An 11,620-nucleotide genomic window follows, 5' to 3' on the forward strand; every position below is an offset into this window, starting at 1 on the left:
GATTTTCTTTCCCCCCCACCAAAGCGATCCTGAAACTTACAAACTGTCCCCGGCTTTTTGCCTCCAAAACGGAGCGACCCTGGGAGATTTCATCCCACCCACCCCCCCTTCTCGGATCGAGGATCGCGGGAGTGATCTTCCCTCTCTTTCTTTCCGGATTTTTTGGCACTAGTTTCCAGGCGGTGGGGGCTCGACGCCGCCCCCCTCCTTCTCCTCTCTGCAATCCCGCCGCGGCTCTTGCTCTTTTCCCCTTGGCTGGCGCCCGTCTCCGGTTTTAAGCCTCCACCGCCGCCGCCGCCGGGCTGCGAGGATTGCGCGGCGCTGGGCTTACAGCGGCACAAGATTTCATTGTGCTCGCGTAGAAAAGAAGCGCAGCGGCAGCAAACGTGAGACTCACCGGGGAGGGAAGCGGGGGGGGGGGGTAGAGAAAGAGAGAGAGAGAGATATTGAAGAGGAAGGGAGCCCTAGTGGGGAGCTGGCGGTATTGCACCAGAAAAATCCCCCCATTCTGGAAACCAGGTGTAGGGAGACCCCTAGCGCCGGAGCAGCGTCGTTGCAAGAGAGTTTGCCCATTTCCTCCGCCGGCCGTTCCTGATGCCGTTTGCAGCGCCCAGCATGAGCGACGCTGGGACTTCCTTCAGCGACCTCTGGACGGGCGGTGGGGCCATGCCAAAAGTCAGGGAGCACCAGGTCAAAAATGAACTGGCCGTGCAGCTGGCAGAAGGCTATAAGTAAGGGAGAAAGACTGAGCAACTTTAAGAACAGATCCTAATCTTGGGTGAAAGACCGTCATAAAGTGAAGTAAATACAAATCCTAAACTCACCAGGGACAAGGTGGCTCAGTGGCTAAGACGCTGAGCTTGTCGATCAGAAAGACCGGCAGTTCGGCGGTTCGAATCCCTAGCGCTGCGTAACTGCGTAAGCTGTCCCAGCTTCTGCAAACCTAGCAGTTCAAAAGCACATAAAGAATGCAAGTAGAAAATAGGGACCACCTTTGGTGGGAAGGTAGCGGCGTTCCGTGGGCCTTCGGCATTTAGTCATGCCGGCCACATGACCACGGAGGCGTCTTCGGACAGCGCTGGCTCTTCAACTTTGACATGGAGATGATCACCACCCCCTTGAGTCAGGAACGACTAGCACATATGTAGGAGGGGAACTTTTACCTTTACAATGCCCATTTCCCACTCTTGAGCTCTCCTGGTGCCATGTGCCTGCGGCTTTCTAAAAAGATGCTTAAAGTGAGGAGGGGGTCCTTGGGGCTCTCTTGAGCTTGCTTGTTTTGCTTTGCAAATGTTTCATTACCCAAACGTACTAGCACTGATGATGTTACCTAGTTTGGTAATGAAACGTCTGCAAGAAAGCAACCAAGTTCAGAGAGCAACTCATTTCAACTCTACAAATATTCTCCTTTATTAGTGCCTGAAGCCCGTAATTGTTGCCACGGAAGGTGGAAAAAGCAAAAACAGCTACAAACCATTGTACAATTGCCAGCAACGCGCCTTCCATTGAGGACCTGTATACTGCACAAGTCAAAAAGAGGACTCTGAAAATATCTACAGACCCCTCACATCCTGGACATAAATTGTTTCAACTCCTACCCTCAAAAAGACGCTATAGAGCACTGCACACCAGAACAACTAGACACAAGGAGTTTTTTCCTGAATGTCATCACTGCTAAACAAATAATTCCCCCACCACTGTCAAACCATTCACTAAGGCTGCATTACTATTGATATTAGTCTTCTCATCGTTCCTATCACCCATCTCCTCCCACTTATGACTGCAGGACTGTAACTTTGTTGCTTGTATCCTTACAATTGATATTGATTGTTTCCTAGTATGATTTGATTGCTTATATGTACCATATGACCAGCGTGACCCGTCAAAACCGCGGTCCACTAAAGCGCGCTTGACGAAAGCGCGTACCTGACGTCATCAGCAGCGTGACGAAAAAAATTAAAAATAAATTAAATTGAAATTAAAATAAAATTAAAGCAAGCCGATTCACATAAAGATAAGGGTTAGGGTTAGGGTTAGGTTAAGGGTTAGGGTTAGGTTTAGGGTTACGTTAAGCGTTAGGGTTAGGTTTAGCGTTAGGTTAAGGGTTAGCGTTAGGTTAAGGTTAGGTTTAGGGGGGTTAGGGTAAGGTTTTCGCTTTAATTTTAAATTTACCGCTCACAGCGCGATGTTTTCGTCGCGCTGTGATGACGTCACGTACGCGCTTTCGTCGAGCGCGCTTTTGTCTACCGCGGTTTTGTGGTGGAACCATGACCAGAGGTGGCATTCAGCAGATTCTGACCATTTTTGGAGAACCGGTAGCAGAAATTTTGAGTAGTTCGGAGAACCAGTAAATACGACCTCTGACTGCCCCTGCCCCCATTTATTTTCTGCCTCCCAAGTCCCAGGTGATCGGGAGGAAATGGGAATTTTGCAGTAACCTTCCCCTGGAGTGGAGAGGGAATGGAGATTTTACAGTATACTTCCCTTGCCATGCCCACGAAGCCACGCCCACCAAGCCATGCCACGCCCACCAAGCCATGCCCACAGAACTGGTAGTAAAATAATTTGAATCCCACCACTGTCCTCTTATTATCATTAAGTGTTGTACCTTATGATTTGGAATTGGAATTGGAATTAGTTTATTTGTATGCCGCCCTTTTCCCTGAGGGGACTCAGGGCGGCTCACAATTCAGGGGGGAGGGGATAACAAACAAGTTATAGACATAAGACAATACATTATTAAAAGAAAGCACAACAGTCATACCATTCGGGCGGGGTTGGGGTCTTTAGCCCCAGGCCTGCTGGGACAGCCAGATTTTAAGGGCGGTGCATAAGGTCTGAAGGGTGGTGAGGGTACGAATCTCCACGGGGAGTTCGTTCCAGAGGGTCGGAGCAGCCACCGAGAAGGCTCTCCTCCGGGTAGTTGCCAGCCGGCATTGGCTGGCTGATGGAATTCGGAGGAGGCCTAATCTATGCGATCTTATCGGTCTAGTGGAGGTAATTGGCAGTAGGTGGTCTCTCAAGTACCCAGATCCAATACCATGAAGGGCTTTATAGGTGACAACCAGCGCCTTGAAGCGTACCCGGAGACCAACAGGCAGCCAGTGCAGCTCGCGGAGGATAGGTGTTACGTGGGTGAAACGTGGTGCACCCACGATCACTCGCGCGGCCGCATTCTGGACCAGCTGAAGTCGCCGAATACTCTTCAAGGGCAGCCCCATGTAGAGCACGTTGCAGTACTCCAGCCTAGAGGTCACAAGGGCACGAGTGACTGTTGTGAGAGCCTCCCGGTTCAGGTAGGGGCGCAACTGGTGCACCAGGCGAAACTGGGCAAATGCCCCCCTGGTCACAGCTGACAAATGATGATCAAAAGTCAGCTGTGGGTCCAGGAGGACTCCCAAGTGATGAATGTGATGAATGTATCATTTTTTTTATGTACACTGGGAGCATTTGCACCAAAGACAAATTCCTTGTGTGTCCAATCACACTTGGCCAATAAAGAATTCTATTCTTCTATTCTATTTCTTTAGGGAAGTAGTTTAAACATAAAAAAAAATGGACCTTTGAAATAGTGCAAATCGGTCTGCAATTTTTCATTGTGTGAGACTCCCACCCCTCTGATATCAACGAGATTTGTCAGTGTATCTAACATCTAACTTTAAAAAAAAAAAGTCACCCGCAGAACGGAGGGTCATTCCCGGTGGTTGAATTAAAAGCTCTCCACCCTGCCTTGAATCAGCAGGAAACTATGCCAGCGTGAAATTTTCTGTCCTTGCAGCTAATCCCTGTCCTGCCTCTATTGCCTCTGATCCAACCCACTGCGGAGGGGAGGCTGTCTGATCTTGCGTGCACGGGGCATGACGAGGAAAGCATTTGTCAATTGCTCTGGCTTCGCTTCCTTCCGTTTTCCAGTGGGAGAAACATCTGCCAACCACCGTCCTCCAGTACGAATGCGATGGCTCTGGCTGATGACCGTTTTGTCATCCCTACGCTCCTTCTTGGGCTCGGTATCCTACCCACCATTTGAATTGACTGACGTTCAGAAACAATAATTTGGAGTCACACAGTGAATTTCCATATTTTGTGGAGTATAAGACGCACCGGAGTATAAGATGCAGCAAGGTTTTGAAGAGACAAATTAAAAAAAAAAAGTTTTTGCACTCTGCAGACCTCCCAAAAATGACCCGTTTTTCACAAAAACGGGCCCATTTTTGTCCAAAAAGGGCATGGATAGCCTTTAGGAGGCTTACAGAGTGCTCCTGCGGGCTGGGGGGCAAAACGGCCCATTTTTCGCTCATCTCTGCCCTCCCCAGCCCCCAGGAGCACCCTATAAGCCTCCTAAAGGCTCTGCATGGCCATTTTGGTGAAGTGGGCGGGGTTTGGGGAGGCAAAAAGTGCTGTATTCAGTGTATAAGATGAACCCAGATTTTCAGCCTCTTTTTTCAGCCTCCCCACTCTGGGGCCAGTCAGGTGGTATTTGCCGATTCTCCGAACTACTCAAAATTTCCGCTACCGGTTCTCCAGAACCGGCCAGAACCTGCTGGGTTTCACCCCTGATCCCATGTCACAAGAAGGACTTCGATTTAAAAGTTCTCACCTCTTCTTTTCTGCATAGAGGCAATCAGATTCCTGCGTGGTCTGTTCAGGAGGTGATAGGAAGATAGCTATTTCAGGGTCACATTTCAAGCCCAGGCTATTAAGGTTTTCAAGGTCACTGTGTCCAACGTCTTGTGCTGACAACAGAAGAGGGCAGCAAACAAAGCTGACCCTCAAACCAGAAGAACGCCCACCCACACCAGTGTCTTGTCGTCGGGGTGCAAATCCTATTTACAGATGACCTAACTTTGTCTCTGTTACAACCAGTGGCAAAATGTGTAACATTTTAGACGTTGTAAGTTCATGCTATAAGCGTGAAAATGTTGCTTGAATACCAGCATGAGTTAAGAATGATTTAGGGCTAGCTCAGGCATAGGCTTACACACACACAGACACACACACACACACACCATGAGGGTAACACAATGAGGACATAACACAAATGAGAAGTAGTCAAAACACATTTGTGATGTAATTTAATACAAGGAAAGTCCCGTGTTGCAATTTCCATCTTAAGGAGTTGTACACTCATTATTTACAAGGGCTTTTATTTGACATCTGAACATAATAGATCAGTGGTGGCAAACCTATGGCACACGTGCCAGAGGTGGGGGGCAGCACCCTCTCTGTGGGCACACGAGCCGTCGTCCCAGCTCACTTCCGCCACATATGCGCAAGCACCTCCTGCCTGCCAGGTAGTCTTCAGGTTTCGGCTGCGTATGAGTGGGGGGATGGAGGCAGGGCACATGCAGGGGTGCACACATGCAGGGGGCATGCACATTCACAGGGCAGGGCACATGGGTAGGCTGCATGTGTGAGGGCCTGCACGTGCATTGCATTTGGGGGGGGGGTTGTGTGCACACACACACATTTGCATGTGCAGGTGCATTGAGTCCGGAAAAGTTTAGCCATCATTGTAATAGATAATGTATGCCGTGTCTTTATGTGCGTGCTCGCTTTTCCCAATTATTCCATTATCTTCTATCCTGGCCCTCCATATCCTTCACTAACACCACTTTATTGTAAAGTAGCAACAAGCGAGCCTAAACCTGGTTGCTGAGTACAGTCTGAAATAATACATACAATACAATACAATACAATACAATACAACACAACACAACACAACACAACAGAATACAACAGAACACAACACAACACAACAGCAGAGTTAGAAGGGACCTTGGAGGTCTTCTAGTCCAACCCCCTGCCTAGGCAGGAAACCCTATACCGTTTCAGACAAATGGCTATCCAACATCTTCTCAAAGACTTCCAGTGTTGGGGCATTTACAACTTCTGGAGGCAAGCGGTTCCACTGATTAATTGTTCTAAATGTCAGGAAATTTCTCCTTAGTTCTAAGTTGCTTCTCTCATGGATTAGTTTCCACCCATTGCTTCTTCTCCTTCCCTGTGGTGCTTTGGAGAATAGTTTGACTCCCTCTTCTTTGTGGCAGCTCCTGAGATATTGGAACACTGCTATCATGTCTCCCCTAGTCCTTCTTTCTATTAAATGCTCTATTTCTATTAAATGCTCTATTAAACATCAAATGCTTAATTGGACTGTAGCTGCATCATGGTCATTGATCTGATTTCCAAGAAGATAGTTCCAGTTAAGTCCACAAGCCAAATATGAAACCATTTGCCCATCCTTCCATCGTTGCTCCTGGAGTTTCATTTGATCCCTTCCCTTTCCCTCACAACCCAGTCACAGAAATGTAACAAGTATTTATATTCCTATAAGGCAGTGTTTCTCAATCTCAGCAACGTTAAGGTGGGTGGACTTCAACTTCCAGAATTCCACAGCCAGCACACGTGGCTGGGGAATTCTGGGAGTTGAAGTCCACTCATCAAAAGGGTGGTTGAGAACTGTTGTCACACACGTTTCTTTTTATAAGTTACACCCAGGGCTGAAATGCTACCAGTTCGGACCAGTTCACCCCGAACCAATAGTAAAAAATGCTGCCAGTTTGGGTGAACTGGAATTTCCGATGATCAGCTGGACAACTATCAGCTATGACATGTTATTTATATTAGCTACAACCATCGGATTTCCTGCTTTCTAGCTAATCTAAATCACGTGGCACAGTAGATTCCCCCCTCCTCGCTGTTCTACTTATCTTTACAGATTCAGAAGGCTTCAAAATGTTCCTTTTTAAGCGCTGCGTGGGCGCGGTTCAGGCATGCATGCACGCAAAGCGCACGCTCGGTAGCAGACTCACCAAACCGGTAGACTTCAGAGGATCACATCACTGGTTACACCTGTTTCATATTGTTCAGTATTGTGAATGTTAACTGCTACCCAGTGTTGTAGCATAAATATAGGCATGCATAGGTATGCTGAAACACTATGCTCAGCAGTAATCATTTACCATAAGGTCAGTAATACAAACTGCTGACTCTGAAGCATTAAGTGGTCACAACTTGTTAACTCTCAGCACTAAGTAGGGCAGAGGTTACCACCTGCTGACTCTGAAGTATTAAGTAGGGGTCAAAAGTTTGCATGCTAGTAAAAGATTTATTTGCTGACTATGGGCATTCTCTAGGTTCAGAGGTCTACATGGAAGTAAATGAGTTACCATATACCATAGACTTGTACAACCATGATTGGTCCACATAGACCTTGCAACTCCACCCTTTCTCTGTGTATGCTCAATAAAAGAGGCCTTCAGACTATGCTCTGGGTCGTCTCATCCTGAGAAAGACCTGTGTCCGAGTCTTCCTTCATCATTGGCCTCATGGGCGACCCGCGGAGAAATCGCATCTGGTGACCCCGACGTGATCCGTGTTGCCTACCTCATCTCACCCCCAGGCTGGGAGAAGCCTTGCACCCAGGGACGGCTGTTGGCGAACGGAGCACCCTCTCATTTCGTGAGTATGGGGTCGGGTTTCTCGAAGGAACAGGTAGCACACCTTCATGAACTTCGGGATATCTGTAAATCTTCTAGTGTAATTATTCAAGCGACGGGCAAGTCGCTTCCCGTTCCCCCCCGAAAGCGTTTAATTGACTTATTGACTTATGTCAAAAATCACTGTCCAATATACCCGGAAAAGGGGTCTTTAAAGCTCTCCTTATGGATAAAATTGGGCACCTACTTCCATGAGGAACCCTGAGCCCCTCCGGGCCTTTTAACAACATGGCGTTTGCTTATCAAATGCCTCCAAATTCACGAGGAGGGCCATTCCTTTTAAAACCATTAAGGAAATTAAAAACGCTGCTTCTCTGTATGGCGTGCAATCCCTGTACACCAGGGGTTTAGTTAGAAGTCTGTTGACTGGCTCCCCGTTGAAGCTGTGAGGGAGGGGAGAGTAGTTAGAATTTAAGCTGCTCTCTGAGTTTCCCCACTGCTTGGAGAATGAGCCACAAGTTCCCCAAGGAAAGAAATTTGAAGATTTAAAGTGACAGAACCTCCCCCTGGCCTGAAAGTGTTGTTTCATGGTATGTGTGCATATATGTGTGCATGTGTGTGTGTAATCATTTTCAGACCTGGAGGGAAGTTGAGATCCCTTAATAATAGAAAATGGAGCTCATTGGTTTATGTACAGCTCCCTGAAATAACTGTAATAATTGCTTTGTATGAAAGAAGAATGAAATGGGATATTTTTGTATGTGAAATTAATTTACACAAGCAGTCTGATTGCAGTGCAAATGTATGTCGATGGTAAAAGTTGGTATGAATGTACTTTAATTCCTTTCATATAAAGAAACAGTAAGTTGCAAGGTTGTTTAATGGTATGTGTGTGTATGCTTGTGGGTTATCATTTCCAAACCTGAAGGGAGGGTGAGATCCTCTAATAAATAAAATGAAGCTTGGTGGCTTGTGAAAAAGCTTCCTGAAATAGTTATAATGATTGGTTGGCATGAGCAAGCATGAGCTCTGATTGCAGTATGAATGTATATGTCCCCAATGCCCCAGAAACTGATAACTGAAGAGATCCAAAGACCTGTGATTGCCTGCGTGAAACCCCCCCCCCCCTTTTCCCTCTGGGTCATTCTTTGGAGGGAAGCAGGAGAGGTGGGGAGAGTATGTGTCTGCTCATTTTTACAGTGAACGTGTGTATCGAATGCCCCCAGAGATACCTGTGAATGCCTCTGTGCATTCCCCCCCTTCTTTCCCTCCTTCCTTTTGGGTCATTGAAGGGGGGGCTGAAGTTTTCTGCTCACTTTAACCATTTTTTCCCTCTCTCTTCTGAGAAATTTGGAGCAAATGGGTGACCTGCTCCTTCACCCTTACCTTTCACTGTTATCTTTTCATCTATAAAAGTTATGCAATTACATTTCCTTTTCTGCTCTGAATACAATTTTGATTTTTTCTCTTTTCCTTCTGGAAATTTTTGAGGTTTAAAATGCTTAATTAAACCTATAAACAGAAATGATTTTGAGATATTTTGCTTACATTTGTAAATGTTTTAACATACTTGATGAGAATTTGCTTCCATCTGAATGGAATCTAATATTTTGGAGCATTGACTCAAAGTACCTCTTTTTTTAATTGCATTTTTTTTAACAAAAAGCTATTTTTCTTCCCTTTCTCTTTTACACCTGAGTGCATTTTTAAAAGCTTGTGAGTCAAGGTGCTCTACCCTATGATATTTTGTTTGTTTGTTTGCAACACAAGTTGTTGTCCCTTTTGAAAATTTACTCATCTTACTGCAAAAGTGTTTCAATCATAGAAGCAGTGGGAATGTCATGTTCCATGAAATTACATCGTCTGCCTTCTGGAATAATGTTTGGATTTCCACTTGGACAGAATGGGTGAGATTCCACAACATGAGACTAAAGATATGCCTGTAAAGAACTTTATACTTGGCCTCTCTTTTTCTTCACCTCAGAAACAAAGGACTGCTAGCTCAAACATTAACTCTTGAATTGGCTGCTGGTGATTGCATCCTGATAAAATCTGACATGAGGAAAGAAAAAAAACTTAGCCAAGCCTGGGACAGACTCTACCTGACTCACCACTCTTATCAGCAAGCTAAGCCTAATGCCATCCAGCAGATATGAAAGAATGGACTCTGAGATAGACAAGTAAAGACCAGAAGACTTTCTTCTATCCCCAGAAGACAGCTGTAAAGACTATAGGGGAGGGTGAAAATTGATCCTAAAGTTTTCTTTCTTTGCTTCCTTCACAGAAATTCATTGTAAGGTTTCTTTCTTGTCTCATTTATATTGTAATCAGTTTAATGTATTCATGTAAGAATTGTATTTGTGAATGGCTAGCACAGCAATTCTGAACACCTTGGATTTATGTCTGGTGGGAGGGAAAGTTTGTCCAAAATGTCTGTATTTTCTGTATTGTAGAAGCAGCTACACACACAAACACACAGACCAAGAAAGAGAGAGAGGGAGGGAGGGAGAGATAGAGAGAGAGAGAAGAGCCTATTCAGAATTAGATTGAAACTATCTCCTCCACACACAGTTTTTCCTAGGTTGATTTTTGCCCCAAGCACAAAAACCTGGATTGCACACCAGCTAAACTCAATTTGGCCTCACTAAAATAAGAGCCAGGGCAGGTTGAAGAACCATCCCTTTTAAAATTGGCAGCCTGTAACTTAAAGGGAAAGCAAGGCTCTGAATAATTTTTGGGATTTCTGCTTGTTTAAAACCTGTCTGAAAGCTCACAGAAAGTGATATCTGATACTAATTGGCATGGAAAATTGGATACTGTAAATTTCTTTCCAGAAATTTGTGCCCTGGTTGCTAGACCTTCATGGTTGAAAGCTATCTGGGAGCCACTGAAGAGATCCTCTACTGTCTCTCTCAATGCTTTTTCATCAGAAGAATTAAATCTCCCTGATCTGACCAATTTTAATCATTTGTCAAAACATGTGCATTCCACTCACATGTTTTGAAAAAAAAGGGGGGGGGGATATGTGGGAAATTTAATCTTACAAATTGTTGTCTTCAAATTGATGAAACTGGCAAGGTGGTGGCTGATCTCACCGCGGACTTGTGGAAATTGGTACACGTATCCGTGCAAAAGTGGACAGGTTTAATGGATGATGCAGGTTTCCTGGGAGGAATTTTTCACAATTGGAAGCAAGCCGCCTTCATGGCAGGCAGGGCGCTCCTAGGGTTTCTCCTTTTGCCCTGCTTAATCCCAGTGCTTTGAAGCATCATTCAGTCCACAGTAGAAAGTATGACACAGAACAAAAACATTAACACAGCAACCTTTGATTCGCAACACAACGCCCTGCTAACAGCCTTCTCCAATGAAGGACCAGAGGAAGATGATACTCCTTTCTGACTCCTCAAAATTTAAAACAAAGGAGGAGATGTTGTAGCATAAGTATACGCATGCATAGGTATGCTGAAACACTATGCTCAGCAGTAATCATTTACCATAAGGTCAGTAATACAAACTGCTGACTCTGAAGCATTAAGTAGGGCAGAGGTCACAACTTGTTAACTCTCAGCACTAAGTAGGGTAGAGGTTACCACCTGCTGACTCTGAAGTATTAAGTAGGGGTCAAAAGTTTGCATGCTAGTAAAAGATTTATTTGCTGACTATGGGCATTCTCTAGGTTCAGAGGTCTACATGGAAGTAAATGAGTTACCATATACCATAGACTTGTACAACCATGATTGGTCCACATAGACCTTGCAACTCCACCCTTTCTCTGTGTATGCTCAATAAAAGAGGCCTTCAGACTATGCTCTGGGTCATCTCATCCCGAGAAAGACCTGTGTCCAAGTCTTCCTTCATCATTGGCCTCATGGGCGACCTGCGGAGAAATCGCAACCCAGTTTTCTAAACTTTCCTTGCATGAAGATAGTTTTGGGCATGACAATTCAATGCACAGATGTCCAAAAGGAGCTTTCATATGGATCTTTTCCTGCCCTAGTGAGATAGCAATAGCAATAGCAATAGCAGTTAGACTTATATACCACTTCATAGGGCTTTCAGCCCTCTCTAAGCGGTTTACAGAGTCAGCATATTGCCCCCAACAACAATCCGGGTCCTCATTTTACCCACCTCGGAAGGATGGAAGGCTGAGTCAACCCTGAGCCGGTGAGATTTGAACCGCC

This window comes from Thamnophis elegans, chromosome 6 (genome assembly GCF_009769535.1).
Source record: "Thamnophis elegans isolate rThaEle1 chromosome 6, rThaEle1.pri, whole genome shotgun sequence".
In the NCBI taxonomy this organism is placed as follows: Eukaryota; Metazoa; Chordata; class Lepidosauria; order Squamata; family Colubridae; genus Thamnophis; species Thamnophis elegans.